This window comes from Castor canadensis, chromosome 5 (genome assembly GCF_047511655.1).
Source record: "Castor canadensis chromosome 5, mCasCan1.hap1v2, whole genome shotgun sequence".
In the NCBI taxonomy this organism is placed as follows: Eukaryota; Metazoa; Chordata; class Mammalia; order Rodentia; family Castoridae; genus Castor; species Castor canadensis.
The window spans coordinates 57167358-57183568 of NC_133390.1; the positions used below are offsets into that span (position 1 = coordinate 57167358).

Consider the following 16211-nt stretch of genomic DNA (forward strand, 5'->3'; position numbering starts at 1 on the left):
CCTGACACACAGGAGTCCAGCCTGGGTTTCCCTATCACATCTGGGACGCTCTCTCTTCTATAGAAGATATTGAGGCTGACTGACCAAACACCATTATCTTCTTTCCACACAATCAAACTTAGTTTATCAGGATCTCCTTTCTTCCCAGCCTCTTTATGAGCTCATCTACAGAAAGAGTTCACAAAGTAAATTAATTAGGCTCTTTTTCAGTGATTGCCTCCATTATTTGACTTATTTATTTTAAGGGCACCCAAAATAACTCCTACTGGAATATTTTTGATATTTAGGAAGAGTGTGAGAGTCCTGCGATCAGCAAAATTATGCCAATCAGTCATTCTAGAACTCACAGGTAACTCTAAAAAGAGAACCAATTTTTAGCAGTAAGTATGACTCAATAACAGACAATATTAGCTACTATTTGTTGAGAACCTTCTATGCTGCAGGCACTTTATGTATATTTTGCAGTTTAACTCTCATAACTTGGTACTGGAAGTATTATATTACTCATTTTTCAGAGAAGGAAACAGGGCAACTAAATTAAACGTGACTGACAGAAATATACATAGGTAATAACTGGTGGAGGTAGATTCAAAGTTTCTTATACCAAAAAGAACATATTTTTTTCTATACTGTGCTCACTTAATTGCCATATGTTACTCTACCAATTATTGGCTATAACTTTAGATAATTAGAACTTTTTGCTTCATTTGTAAATGAAGATAATATAGTATTCACTTTCTGTTGCTATTGCGAATACCTGAATCAATCAACTTATGAAGAGGAAAGGTTTATTTTGCTTCTCAGTTTTAGATGTTTCGGTAAAGACTGGTTGGCCCCATTGCTTCGGGTGAGGGACAGATCATGCCTGGAGCACTTAGTGGATAAACCTGTTTCACTTACCAGGAAGTAAAAGAGAAGAGGAAATGGCTAGGGCTCAGCAATCCCTGTTGAGGTCATGCCTCCAATAACTAAAGACCTCACTCTAGACCCAGTTTCTTCTTTTTTCTTTGGTGGTACTGTGGTTTAAACTTGGGATCTTACACTTTCTAGGCAGGTGCTCTACCACCTGAGCCACTCTGCCAGTCCTAGGCCCAACTTCTTGAAGTTTCCACCACCTCTAAGCAGTGTCAAACTTGTACATTTCCATCATGCAGTGCAAGATACACTTAGTTTATTCTTACAAGTTCTCCAACTCTCAACTGTTCCAGCATTGCTCAAAATTCCAAGTCCAAAATCTTCTCTGAAGGGCTGGTGGAGTGGCTCAAGTGGTAGAGCATCTGCTTAGCAAGGCTATCAAGTATGAGCCACAGTGCCACAAAAAGAAAAGAAAAGATTTCTTGCCCTTTGCAAAATCTTCTCTGAGACTCAAGACAAACTCTACTATGTCTTTTGTAAGAAAACAAAAGACTATAAACTTCTAAGATACAATGATGGGATAGGCAACCTTATTCCAGAAGGGAGAAATGAGGAAATAATAACTAGAGCTCAGACAAAAGCATTATAAAAACATTATATTCTAAAGCTGCTTCTCCAGATTCTAGTGCATACTAGTGGGATGTGGGCTCCCAAGGGCTTGGAGAGCCCCACTCCTACAGCTTTGCAGCTTGTAGTCCTGATGGTCATTCTCTTGACCCATCTTTGCACACTTCCTACAACTTCCCTCAGTATATGTTATTCATTGCTGTAAGTTTTATCCTCCTGGGCTCTGCATTGCAGCTTTGACTTCACCTCTCAGCTCCATACAACACTCTGTTGGGGGGTACATGCAGGCACTCCAATCCTGTAACATACTGCCTGGCAAGCCAGACCGTTCTCTGAAGTCTTGATGTAAGATTTCATGACCCCATAATACTTACATTCTGCATGTCTGTAAAACCACCATATGTGAATGAAGCCACAGTCTGCCACCAATGTGAGCTGTACATGGCCCACTTTGACCTCAACTGCAGCAGTCTCTGTCTCCTTTCTGACTGAATATGGGAAAATGAATCATAGAGAAATAGTAGCTGAGACAGCTGAAGGTAGGTAGGCTACCCAGGGGTTTCTTTTCATAGAAAAGTCTTTGAAACAAATTTACATTTCTGTATCTTTGAGTCTAGGATGGGTAAGATGGCCTTTCAGATTCCTCATATGTCCTTTGGGCACTTTTTTTATTGTCCTAGAGCAAAGAATGGCATTTTTATATGTACTCATTCTCTGCCTCAGTGGCAAATTCTTCAAATCTTTCCACTTTTCCCCTCTTTGCTCCCAATTCTCACTATAAATTTTGCTAATAGAAGCTTGTTATTCCCATGTCACAGCCTGAATTGTTTGATGCCTTGAAATCTCCTCTACTAAATAAACTAGTCTGCCATCTTTAAGTTTAGCTTTCCACAAACTCTCAGGGCATAGACAAAACATATCCAAATTATTTGCCACAGTGTAATAGTCCAGTTTCCAAAAGAAGAATCCTTATTTGCATCTGAAACTTCATCAGCATTGCCTTTACTGCCTGCATTCTTATTAGTATTCACCAGAATTGCCCATTAAGATCTACTTATAGCTTTCTCTATCCTATTCTTCCAACTTTTCCAAATGCTTCCTACAAACAATTCCAAATGTTCTAGTATATCATTAGGTATACAACAATGGCAATGATCCATACCTGCTATCAATTTCTGTTAGTCATATTTCTGTTACTATAACAACTATCTAAGATAATAAACTTATAAAAGGAAAAGATTTATTTTGGCTCCAAGTTTTACAGATTTCACTTCATCACTGGTTGAGCCATTGCTTTGGGTGAAGCAGCACATCTTATGATGGAGCAAGACTGCTTAGCTCATGATTGAGAAAGAAAGAGAAAAAGAGAAAGAGCATTCCCCCAATGACTAAATACTTCCTAATAGGCCCCAATTCATAAAACAACTACCACCTCCCAAAAGCATCAGGCTAGGGATCAGGCCTTTAACACATGGGCCTATGGGGGACATTCTAGATCCAAACTATAGTAGAGATGGCATAATAAAAGATTGAGAACAAAACTTAAATAAGTATGTATGTATTTTGTAGGCTGAATTGCTAAATAAATATGAGAGATAGTCATTAAATGGCAGGAAATGTGACCATGACATGGGAGACTCTACTATATTCTAGACTGTTTGTTTACTTATTTGATTAACTATAGAACAGAAATGCCATGACTACTAGAAACAGCATTAAAAAGTAAGCCAATCATGATCAAAAGTAGTTGTTTCTGTAGCACAATTAATACTAAAAATCCCAAATGTTTGACTCCCACTCCTCTTGCTTCAAGCAAGTTATAAAGCTCTCAACAATATAAGGATCTGTGTAAGTTAAAGCAGCAGCTTTCAAACATTTTGGTCTCACTTTATATGCTTAAAATTTGTTGAAGACCCCAAAGAGATTTAGTTTATGTAGCTTTTATATTAGTGGATAATATATTAGACATTAAAACATAGAAATACTAAAATATGGGCTGAGGAGAGAAGTGGAGCAAGATAGCAGCTGAGTAAGACCTTCCAGGGATTGTCTCTTCCTGACACACCAATTTGTTTTTATAAATGGATTTTAATACTTTTTTCCTTATTATTACTTTTTTTTTGTGATTATACTGGAGATTGAATTCAGGGCCTTGTACTCGCTAGGAATGTACTCTATCACCAGCCCTAGACACACCAATTTGAATACCTATTCACACATCAAACTACTGTCATAAAAATTAAGGAAGCCAGGTGAGAGACCATAGTGCCTGGTTTTAGTATTAGTGGCCTATAAGCCGTCACTTGGGTGGTAGAGATCCAGAGGATGACAGCTGAAAGACCTTTATAATGAAAACAATAAAATACCAATGAAAGACATTAATGAAGACACAAAAAATGGAAAGATGTCCCAGGTCCATGGACTGGTAGAATTAATATAGTTAAAATATGCATATTATCCAAAGTGATTGATAGACTCAATTCAATCACTAGCAAAATACCAATAACAGTCTTCACAGAACTAAAAACACCTAAAACTTGTAAGTAATCACAAGAACACCCAAGTAGCAAAACCCATCTTAAGCACAAAAAGCAAAGCAGGAAGATATTAAACTACCTGACTTTAAAATACACTATAAAGCTATAGTAATAAAAACCTCATGATGTTGGCAGAAAAACACATAAAACAATGGAACAAACTAGAGAGCCTGGAAGTAAATCCACACATCCACAGCCAACTGATTTTTGACAAAAGTGCTAAGAACATGCAGTGAAGAAAGGACAGTCTTTTCAATAAACAGTGAGGGGAGAAATTGGGTATCTAAAATGAAGAAGAGTGAAACTAAAAGTCTTTCTGTCACCAGTTACAGAGTCTAACTCAAAATCAATTAAAGAATTAAACCTGAAAGTCTGAAACTATTAGAAGAAAACAAGGGAAATGCTTCAGAATGTTGTAATGGGCAATGATTTTTTTGGATAAGACCCCAAAACTCCAGAAGCTAAAGCAAGCAGAGATAAATGGAATTGTATCAAAATAAGAAATTTCTGTACAGCAAAGTATGGGGAGCTACAGAATGGGAGAAAGTATTTACAAACTACAAATCCAATAAGGGATTAAGGAAAGTAAAAACTCAATAGCAAAAATATCCCAATTAAAAATGGGCAATAAATCTAAATAGACATTTCTCAAAGCAGACAACAGCTTTACGAAAAATGTTCAACCTCCCTAACCTTCAGGAAAATGTAAATGAAAACCACAGTGACATATCATTTTAACCTAGTAAGAATGGCTGTTTTCAAAAAGACTAACGATAACAAGTGCCAGTGAAGATATGGAGAAAAAGTAACCCTTGCACACTGTTGTTGGAAATGTAAATTAGTACAATTATTATGGATGACAGTATGGAAGTTCCCCAAAAATTTTTTTAAAAGAGCTATCATATTATTTAGCCACATGACTGGGTATATATCCAAAGGAAATGAAATCAGTATAATGAAGAGACATTTGTAGAACTATTCACGATAGTCAAGAAACAATCTAAGTGTCCAGCACTAACCCATGAATAAAGAGAATGTGGTGTATGGGTGCATATTCATCATGGAATACTATTCAGTTGAAAAAATAATAAAATTCTGTCATTTGCAACAGTATCAATTGAACTGATGATGATGTTCAAGTGTTAAGTGAAATAAGCTAGGCACAGAGAGACAAGTAGCACATGATAACATTCTTATGTGGTCTCACATTCTCGTAGAAGGTAAAGTAGAGCAGTAGATATCAGAGGCTGGGGAGAAGAAGGACAGACAGTGGGAGAGTATGATCACTGGGTACTAAGCTATATTTAGATAAGAATAAAAAGTTCTGGTGTGGTATTTCATAGAAGAATGCTTATAGATACCCAATAATGTACTACTATATATTTTAAAAATCTAGAAGAAAGGATTTTTGAATGTTTTCTCCCTAAGGAAATGATAAATGTTTAGGGCTGGGGGAACAGATCAATTGATACAGCACCTGCCTAATTAAGTGCAAGGTACTGAATGCAAACCCTACTGCTAAAAACAAGCAAACAAAAAGGAATCATAAGCATTTGAGGAAATAGGTACATTTAACCTGATTTTAACATTACACAGTGTATATATGTATTAGAATATCACATGATACCCATAATATGTATAGCTTATATGTTTTTATGTATCATTAAAAATTTAAATTCAAATAAAAAGTGACTAATATCATATCATAGATATTTAAAATTTTCCTTCAATAATAACATATTTTCTATTATTAAAATAGGAAAAAAAACCTAATCAACAAATAATATGTCAATCAGCATTTATTAAAGGACTAATTCCAAATGACCTCTATGCATATAGAATATAAAGTGACTATTCATTCTCCTTAAGTACATATTTTAATGTAATATATGAGACATAGAATGAATTCTCAACAGAAGAATGCTTATTTGAAGACATAACTTTTCACAGCCTACTTTGATCATTAAAGTTTGCAGAGTTAGTTCTTGATAAATTGCCAGTGGTCATTGGCAATGCTGAAGGTCAAAATGACATTTAAGTGTGGCTAAGCATGGAACTGAGTTCTCTGGCCCACATTTCCAGCTTAAATAAACTTCAACAGTTGGAACTTAGTGACAATACAATTTCTGAAGCCTTAGAAGTCCTGGCAGAGAAATGTTCATAACTTAAATCAACTTTAGTGGAAACAAAATTGATGACCTCAGTACAGTAGAAGCTTTTCAAAATCTTAAGCATCTGAAAAAACTTAAGCTAAACTGTGAGATCCCACAATTAAAAAGAAAGTGTTTTTGCAGTGCTGAAGCATTGATGAGGATGGAGTTGAACATGATGAAGATAAGGAGGAAGATGACACTGGCTCACCAGAGACATGAGGAGCAGCAGGAGGAAGAAGAGAAGGTTAAGGCTCAGAACTGGGAGACAGAAGAGGAAGTGTACATATCACAATGAAAGAAGAAATTCCTAATGAAGAAGATGGTGACACCTATGTTGATGAAGGGGAAGAAAAAGGAAGTCTTTAGGAAGAGAAGAGGAAATTAGATGCTGTAGATGATGGAGAGGAAGAAAATGGCTAGATCATTTTAAGATCAGATTCTTTACTGTTACTCAGTATATAGTACAACAATCACTATTGTACAAAAAAACAAAAAATCTTTGTTTTTTCATGTATGATAGCTATTTCTGTAGAAAATAATGTATAAATTTTTATAGAAAATATTCTATTTTGCCTTATTTGCTTTATTGTTCCAAGTAAGAGTTACTAATGTACGAATATATTGTACCTAAAGAAAATGTTTCATTGACTCCCATGGAAATTTACTTAGACTTTTAATTATTTCTAATTCAGTCACTGTTACAGTGATTTTTATCCCAGAAATAAATATGATCACTTTTACCCATGTATAGTTTTGGTACATTTCATTCATAAGGTTTTAACATTATTTATATATCATCAAAACTGTAGTCAGTTGTTAATATGAAATAGCAATAGTCTCTTGAATGAGAAGCTATTTTTTTAGAGGTAATCCAGAGGTCCTTAATTTGAGGCAATAGCTTATTTGATTAAGGGTATTTGGGTATTTGTCACCTGAGAAACTTGGAAAGTAGAAGCAAAATAGTAAAGATTCTATTCAGCAATGTAGTTCCTCGATTACATAGTGACTAAGACTTTATTTTTGAAAGAAAGCTCGCTTACACCAAGTCCAGAGACATGCAGATCAGCTTTTTCTTCAGGGTACAAATTAAGGCATGCCAATGGTTACTTATTTTGTTTTGTTTTACAAGTGCATTCTTTTTCCTTTTAGCAATTTCTTTACTACCACCTGCCTTCTTGTTTCATGCCACTCCCCCGGCCCAAAAGAAAATTGGAGACTTTATAGACCATATGAAAACCTTTACTCTTACACCTCAATCACCTTTTCAGACCTGTCTGGGTTTGCACAAGCAGAATGGAAGAAATTGAGTGTTTTTTGAGATATGAGTATTGTTATTATTGGCATGGTTTTCTGCAACAAGATCTGCTTACCGTAAAGCCTTCTTGGTTGATGACATGTAAGTCTGTGTTTGGAGGAAGAAGAAAAGAACCAGGGAAGACTCTTAACAGCATTAGTGTTCCTTAAAACTAACTCATGAGACATCCAAATCAAGTTGCTTCCCAAATGATTCAAAGAGCTCCAAAAAGCTATTCAGATTTTTCTCAATAGAACCTCTAATTGTTCTTACAGTTGTACAGAGTAACCTCATATAGCATTTGATTGGAATATACCATATCGAAAAATATTAAAATTGAGTACATATTAAAAATACAAACATTTGGGGTGAGTGTTTCCTTATATGGCTACTAAATAAAATATAGCAAGTAGACAAGTTCATCCCTCCTTTTAGTCATGAGTCTTCATGTTCAAAGCAATTGCTCTTTTAAACTCACTACACAAATCTCTTCTGTTTGTTTTTAATATTGACATACTTTTTTAAAAGTCAGTGTCAGGAAATTGATTGAAATTATGCTTCTATACTGGAACATATTTAAATTACTGGGTACAGTACACTGCTGCTTCTTTTTAATTTAAAATGTATGACTTGGCGTTTTAGAGTAAAAATTATGAAGTTATTTGTAGAAAAACTAAAAAGGTTACAAAATTAACTGGAATAAAGCTCTTGTGATAAATTTAGTGGGGGAATTGGAGTCTCCAAAAGATGAATTTATTTTTATAATTTTAACAATTGAAATGCCTTGTTTTAGGTTCTAAGAATCTTCATTATATACTCTGACACATTATAAAATACTTATTTTTAAAATGAAATATACATATCGACATCCTTATCAACATCTATTTATCAATTAAAATTATACTTCTTTGGTTTGAAAACAACACTAAGACGCTCCAGATAACTTTTAAGACTCCTTTAGCTTTGTGGTGGTATTTCCATGCAAATGAATAGAAGTAGGTTTTCTATTTTGTAGAATTTTTCTGTCTTATTTTGATGTTCTCTGTATGGCAGTATGTATATTGGGTGTTAAATTTCTGAGGAACCTCTCCTTCAGAACTTTGAAGTTCACACTTCTGTGCAACTGTGTGTTGAATAAAGCCATGACAGCCTGTAGGGTGGGCAGGTTCCCTTCAATTATGAAGGATAGCTTTTCTGAGTACACTAATCCGGGTTGGCAGTTACTGTCTTTCAAGATCTAAAATATGTAAGTCCATGCCTTCCTTGCTGTTAAAGTTTCTGTTGAGAAATATGCTGCTTTTCTGGTGATTTATAGGTGATTTGGCACTCCTCTTTTGCAGGTTTTAATGTATCTAAATGCCTAATCTTTTACCTATAACATGAGGTAGGGAGTGTCTATTCTGTTCTTATCTGTTTGGAGTTAAAAGCTTTCTGCATCTGGATGACCATCTCATTCTCAAGACTTGGGAAGTTTTCTGCTATTATTTTATTAAATGTTTTTTATGCCTTTAGTTTTCACCTCCTTCTATGCCCATGACTCATAGGTTGCATCTTTTAATGATATACCAAGGATCTTACATGTTCCATTCATATTTCTTTAGCTTTTTTCATCTGCATGTTCTAATGCTTGTCTTTAAGTACTGTATTCTGTCTTCTCTCTGATTCAGTGTACTGGAAAGGCTTTCAGCTGAACTTTTTATTAGACTTATTGAGTCATGTTGTCTTGGTTTTTTTCATGTTTCTAGTATTTTTGCACTGGGATTTGCATATCTGAGAATTGCAGGTTTTAATCACCTGCAATTCTCAGTGTTCACACAGGACAGTGTAATGACTGCTTGGGAGTGCTATTTCTCACCACTGCAGGTGCGCTATATCGGGGTAGACTCAGTAGCCAACCATTCATATAAGTGCTGATGGCACATGCTTAGATCGAGATAAACTAAGTGGAGTCTCTTATAGAAAGGTTGGTTGTTGTTTGTAGGCTACTTTCACTATAGAGGTTCCCTTTCCTGTGTACCTGGAACTGTTGCTGACTGCAGCAAGCTTTACAGCCTGTAAGGTGGGCAGGTTGCTGCTTGCTCCTCTAGGCCCCAGTTTGTCTCCCCAGTGCAACAAGCCTACAAAGCAAGTGGTGACCCCTGTATGCATCAGAGAGTAGGGGAGGAAACAGAGTACTGAGTTCTCCACTGGCTGGGGGAGAACTGAGGATCCTAGAACTCTGCTTGTTGCCCTTAATACTTATAGACCCTATTTAATAGTTCACCTCCCTGGAAGGACATGGTGTGAAAATCACACGATTCAGAGGGTCTGGACTCAGACCCTCAAAACCCTCAGTTCTACCTAGCAGCAAATACATACTAGAAAGCAATTCTTGGAGGGGGTTTCAGACCCTGCTCAGCAATTCACCCTTCCTATTGGAGGAAGGGACTATGGAAATAACATGATTCGGAGGACCTGAATATAGGGGAGTCCTCAGACCTACCTGGCAGCAAATACATGCCAGAATGTAGTTACCAGAATGTGCCATAGTGCTTTCAAACTCTGTCCAGCAAGTCAGTTCTCTATAATGTGTGTGTGGAGGAGAGGGAGAGGCTATATAAATCACATGATTTAGAAGGGCCCAGAGCTCTCAGACCTTACTGGCAGCAAACATATTCTGGGATATAGTTGCTAGAGGTGGATCTCAGGGCTTTCAGGTGCTTCCTAGCAGTTCACTTCCCTTTGGTGGAGAAGCAGTAAAAGTCACACGATTTGGAGTGTCTGGGCTCAGGGCCAACACATGCAGCCAGGAGAAAGGCCCTGGTGGCTAAATACCATGCCAGCCACAGGATTGGTGTTTGGCTTCTGGCATGACTATCAGGAGATGGGACTCACTGCTCCTTGTCAGAGAGGTTTGGGCCTCTATCATCCCCATTGCTGCCAGCCAGAGCTCTCTCTGCTTGAATTTCTCTGCAGGATCATGTCTGTTCCTCTCCTTCTCCATGGTTACATCTCATGGCTGTCTCCCAGCCCCACTGTGGAAAGGTCTCCAAACTCACTAACTCATGATTACTCCTTGTTTTCAAGCTCCCAGAGTAACTCATTATCAAATAACAGACCCTCTCTCAAAATGGTGTTTTCCTATAGCTCTCAGAGATGAGTGGGGAGCAACAGGATGTTTTTCCTCACCAAACTAGCCTTCCACACTGGAAGTCACTGTCTCACCAAATCCCCACACTGGGTTTAAGGCTTTCAAGAGGTGTGGGCTTATGGTGAAGCTAGAATTGCCAATATATTGCCAGGGCTGTCTGGCTTACCATGTGTTTGTGACCTTAGCTTCCTCTATCCTTCCCTGGGACTTTTGGATGAGGTTTGGGGCTTTTTTCTGCCTTTTTCTGTTGCCTTCATTTTTCTGTGCTTTTCTGCTCTCCTGCCATTTTTTCCCATGATTACCAATGCTCTCTCTTCAGAATATAGTGCCTTCTGTAATATATATATAATATATATATATATATATTCTCATTCACAGAGTCAAAACAGCAGATGCGTCTAATCTGTTATCTTGCTCTACCTCCTATCTTAAACTTTGAATGGATATTTCACTGCACATGATTTTGTAACATCATGAAGGGGTGATTTGAAAAATATGTGTTCACTGAATTATGCAAATTTTCTAAATGTTGACACATTTAATTATACAATATAAAAGAGGAAAAAATAAACTTTATTCTGTTTAGTCTCATTCGCACAACACTTCTGACACCAGATGTGTGAGCTGTATGTATTGGGGATGGTTTCCCTGGACACCAAGCAAGTCTCTAGGCAACACCAGTGGGAAATCCTACAATTTCACTCAATTCTGACTTTAAGTACCTGGAGATAGTGTCAAATCTTGCCAATTGAGGGCTCAGGCCCTCAAGACTATACTCCCCAACCCTACTTTGGTTGCCAATCACAAGACCAGGTTTGACTGACTGGCTATAAACCAACATTCTCACAACCATCTCCTCAGATTTCATTAATTTGGCAGAATATCTCACAGAACTCAGAGAAGCACATCACTTACGTTTGCTGGCTTATTATAAAGGATATTACCAGGTATATAAATGAATGGTCAGATGGAAGAGATGCACAGTTTAGGAAGGGACACAGAGTTTTCATGCCCTAAAAAAGCCACTCTTTAGGAACATGTTCAGCAATTAGGAAACTCTGCAACCTAATTCTTTTGGATATTATAGAAGCCTCATTATGTAGGCATGATTGATTTAATTTGCTGTTGGAGACCAATTCAACTCTTAGCCATTTCCCTCCTGGAAGTTGGGACTGGGTTTGAAAGGCCATGCCTGTAATCATGCTTTGGGCTTTCTAGTGGACAGTCCCTATCCTGAAGCTGGCTGGGGGTCACTACCTACCTCATGAACATAGAAAAGACATTCTTATCACTGCAGAGATTTCAAAGAACTTAGTGGCTATGTTCCAGGAAACAAAGACCCCCAAACACACACACACACACACACACACACACACCCTCTAATCCTTGGATTCACTTTCTGCAATTTCAGTTACCTAAGGTCAACTGCTGTTAGAAATTTTATTTATTTATTTATTTATTTATTTATTATTGTTTTATTATTCATATGTGCATAAAAGGCTTGGGTCATTTCTCCCCCCTGCCCCCACCCCCTCCCTTACCACCCACTCCACCCCCCTCCCCTCATCCCCTCAATACCCAGCAGAAACTATTTTGCCCTTATTTCTAATTTTGTTGAAGAGAGAGTATAAGCAATAATAGGAAGGAACAAGGGTTTTTGCTAGTTGAGATAAGGATAGCTATACAGGGAGTTGACTCACATTACTTTCCTGTGCGTGTGTGTTACCTTCTAGGTTAATTCTTTTTGATCTAACCTTTTCTCTAGTTCCTGGTCCCCTTTTCCTATTGTCTCAGTTGCTTTTAAGGTATCTGCTTTAGTTTCTCTGCATTAAGGGCAACAATTTTTGTGGTGCTAGAGTTTGTACTGAGGGCCTCCACCTTGAGCCAGTTCACCAGCCATTTTTTTGTGATGGGATTTTTCAAGATAAGGTCTCATGGGACCCTGATCTCTGCCTCCTGGGTAGCTAGGATTACAGGCATGAGCCTCTGGTGCCTGGCTGTGGTTAGAAATTGCCAAATGGAAAATTCAAGAAATAAATAATTCATGTTTTAAATGGTGCATCATTCTGAATACTGTCACTGTGACACTCAGGAAATGAATTGTCCATATACACCCCACCTATCTGTTAGTCATTAAGTAGGGGGTTTTGGAATGTAACCTCCATGGATAAAAAGGGACTACTGTACATCTTGTCATAAATCATAATATTGCATACAATATTTAAAAATCAGCACTTGTGAAGATCGCCACAGATGTCTCCGGAAGAGTCTTAAGAAAGGAAGCTATCAAGCTCATGATGGCATATGTATGTTTTCTGAAATCGAATTTTTACCTAGAAGTTTCTGTGCTATTATTGGCAACAAATTCTGTCAATTGCTTTTTTTGAAGTGACATGCTTACTTTGTTCATTTTTGAAAAAAATATCTTTCAAATATGTAAGTCTGAATAAGCATAGTTTGTTAGCCAATCCTTCTTTCAAGTTAAAGTAAAATTCCTGAATAAAACCACTAGATCAGGGTAGAATTAATCAGACATCTTCAGCATGAAACAGAAGTTCTTTATGGATACTTTTCGTTTTGTACCACTAAAAAGATATGTACTCAGAGTAGAGATATAATATAGTTAAGTTGTACAGTTTTATTAAGGACATTTGTGAGTGTGTGTGTGTGTGTGTGTGTGTGTGTTTGGGGTAGGGAGCCAGAGATTGAACTCAAGGCCTCACACTTGCTAGGCAACCCATCTACCACTTGAGCCACATCACCACCATTCCTTTTCTTTTACTTTGTTTTTCAGATAGGGTCTCCCACTAACTTTGCCTCAGCTGGCCTTGAACCTTTACATCCCAAGTAACTGGGATTATGAGCATGAACCACCATATTTGGCTTGTTTTTGAGACAAGATTTTTCTAACTTTTTCCCAGGCTGGCTTCAATTATCAGTCCTCCCATCTGTGCCTCTTGTGTAGCTGGGATTACATATTTGTGTCACCACACTCAGTCCTTCACTAAGAACATTCTTAAGTAAAAGTGACTTTTTAAAAACTGTGAGTATGTATTGGTGAATACAGTGATTATTAGTACAATACAATCCTACTGGCTCAATTTGTACTAAGGCTCCAACTATCTTAATTGTCAGTCCTTTTGCACTATCAGTACAAATGGAAAAAACAATTTAAAAGCAAGTTGCATCTAAGTATTGTAATGAAATAGCTTTAATCTCATAGAGCCCGTAAAGGGCCTTGAGGTCCAAACTTTAGGAATTTCTGGGTGGCATATCATACTTAAAAGGATTCTGAAGAAATACAAATCCATTAAGAGGAATTACTTATACCACAGAACCAGTATCCACTGCTGGATTAATCCACCATGCGTACTATTGTTCTACTCCGTAAGCAGAGTATGATAAGCTCATAGGACAGGGCATGAGAAAGAGATTTTTGTAATAGCAGCAGAAAGCAGCAAAAAATCTGAAACATGGACCTAGAGAGGTGAGGGGAGGCTTGGATAAGCATATATTTAAATTTTAATTTGCACAAAAGCTAAAAGGTAAAGATAAAAATTAAAGGAAGGAAGGAAAAGGTCCTGCATCCTAAGCAAAATTGTCATCTCCCACCCTCTTTCACTTTACTCACTCATTCACTGATTTCCTCATCAAAAAAGTGAGTAGAAAGTTAATGCCAATGACAACACAAAACCAATGCTTAATAAAAAAAATTTATGCAGAACTTCCTTCAGAACCAGGAATAATCTCTGGTTTTCTTTCTGGGCTGCACTGGAGATACCCCCAATGGCACAGAAGATCAAACTGGGGGACTTGTAACAGGCCAAGTATTATACACCTAGCTGACAGTGAAGAATTCCATTTGATGTCTTTGCTCAAACTAAAAATGCTTTCCTCTTGGAGATTTCTACATTTTAATTTTGCTAACTCATTTTTACTTTGCCTAGACCCTAGATTTAGCATATTGTAGCAGAAGTGCCCACAGGCAGAATAATGCTAGATAGCCCAAATGATACTTACTCTGAATTTAAAAGTGTATGTGTCTGGGTATCTGAAACACACTGTTCATTTTCATTCACTTGGAATTCTATCTCTGGAAATATATTACTAAAAACAATTCTTATTACAGACAAACATCAAAGCACATGCTCTTCACAGCAGAAAAACAGGGCAAGGTTAGACTATCTATTTGAAGAATTGGGAGCAGCCAGATTCCTCCTAATCCTCATCTCCATGTCTCTGAAGAATTAAAAAAGTATTCCAGGCAGAGGAATCAGCTAGGCTATGATTAGAGTGTGGTTCCGTGTCTGGTGTGTTTAAAGCACAGCAACAAGGTCAATGTGGGAAAGCAGAATAAGAGAAACAGTAAGTAGTAGAAAAGGTTAGTGAGATAATGGGAGCCCAGTCATATAGACCCATGTGGACAATTGTTCACACTATGATTTTTACTGAGTACAAAAATGGTTCATTATTAAAAACTAGAAAAAAAGTGCCCACTCAGTGAGGTAGAAGTTGCAAAAAGAATCACTTCTAGTAGGTGGTATGGATAGTCTCTACATTCTTTGATCTTGAAAATTACTTCCACCAACTACGTATTGCTTTTCTTCTTGGCAAGGCCATTCAAAGTGGCACAAAGGTGACCATTTCCAGACAGAAGTGTTGAATATGGACAAGAGTAACCCAGGAGCTAGAATCTTTAAATGCTCACCTTGCCAGTTGGTAGTTATCATCTAAATTGTGCCTCTGTGAGACTCTGGGATTGAGAGCTACTCAATCCTAAAGCATACAAGTGAGGCAGCATGTTTACTTATCACTCTCAGACCATAGCACTGTCTTCTCTGCTGTCTGGGTCATCTCATCCAGTTTTGTATTCATTTCATTCAAGTGCCCTTCATACAGACTACAGAGATTCTCAGCATTAGCCTTGTGAAAGAAGTGTTGGTCATGCTGAATAAGCTGCATGAGGAAGGTAGGAATGGGAGGCACTGATCTCTTCTGCAGTAAAGACTTCAGTTAGCATCAGGAAAACACATCTAATTTGTGAGAGCACAACAAACACTAGGATCTGTGCCCTGAAGAGGCCTGAACTTCTCAAACTATAGATTTCAGTGATAAAAGCCCAACTCTCTGGGTATTAGGAACGTCTCTAGAATTTTTTGCTCTTCTAGAGAAGGAACCATTTCAAACACTAGTGATGTGTTTTTTGCTCTTCTAGAGAAGGAAACATTTCAAACACTAGTGATGTGTCAGACATGATCATTTCCTGACATTTTGATATGTATTTAACTGTCTTTCCCTTTTGCTAGAATGTATCATGAGAATAGAGGTTCTGCTTCATTGCAAATCTCCAGTGACTAAAATAGGGTCTACAACACACTAGAGGCTCATTAAACAAGAAGGAAGGTACATAGGCAGGGGAAGTGGCAAGAAGAAAGGAAATCTAGTGGGATGACCAACCAGCCTAGGAGAAAGTAGATGGATGGGCAATACCATAACATAGTAACAGAAATTTGGGCTGTCAAAGCAACTATACCCTTCTGATCACCATACCTGCAGGCTCAAGATAATCCTATTGGGCTAACACTTTGATCTCAAATTTCAGCTTTTCAGAATTG

At 37.4% G+C, this 16211-nt stretch overlaps 1 pseudogene; it reads left to right on the forward strand.

Moving 5' to 3' along the window:
* The first annotated feature begins 1984 nt into the window (after positions 1-1984).
* On the forward strand, positions 1985-6592 carry LOC109678699 (acidic leucine-rich nuclear phosphoprotein 32 family member B-like; annotated as a pseudogene).
* The last annotated feature ends 9619 nt before the right edge of the window (positions 6593-16211 follow it).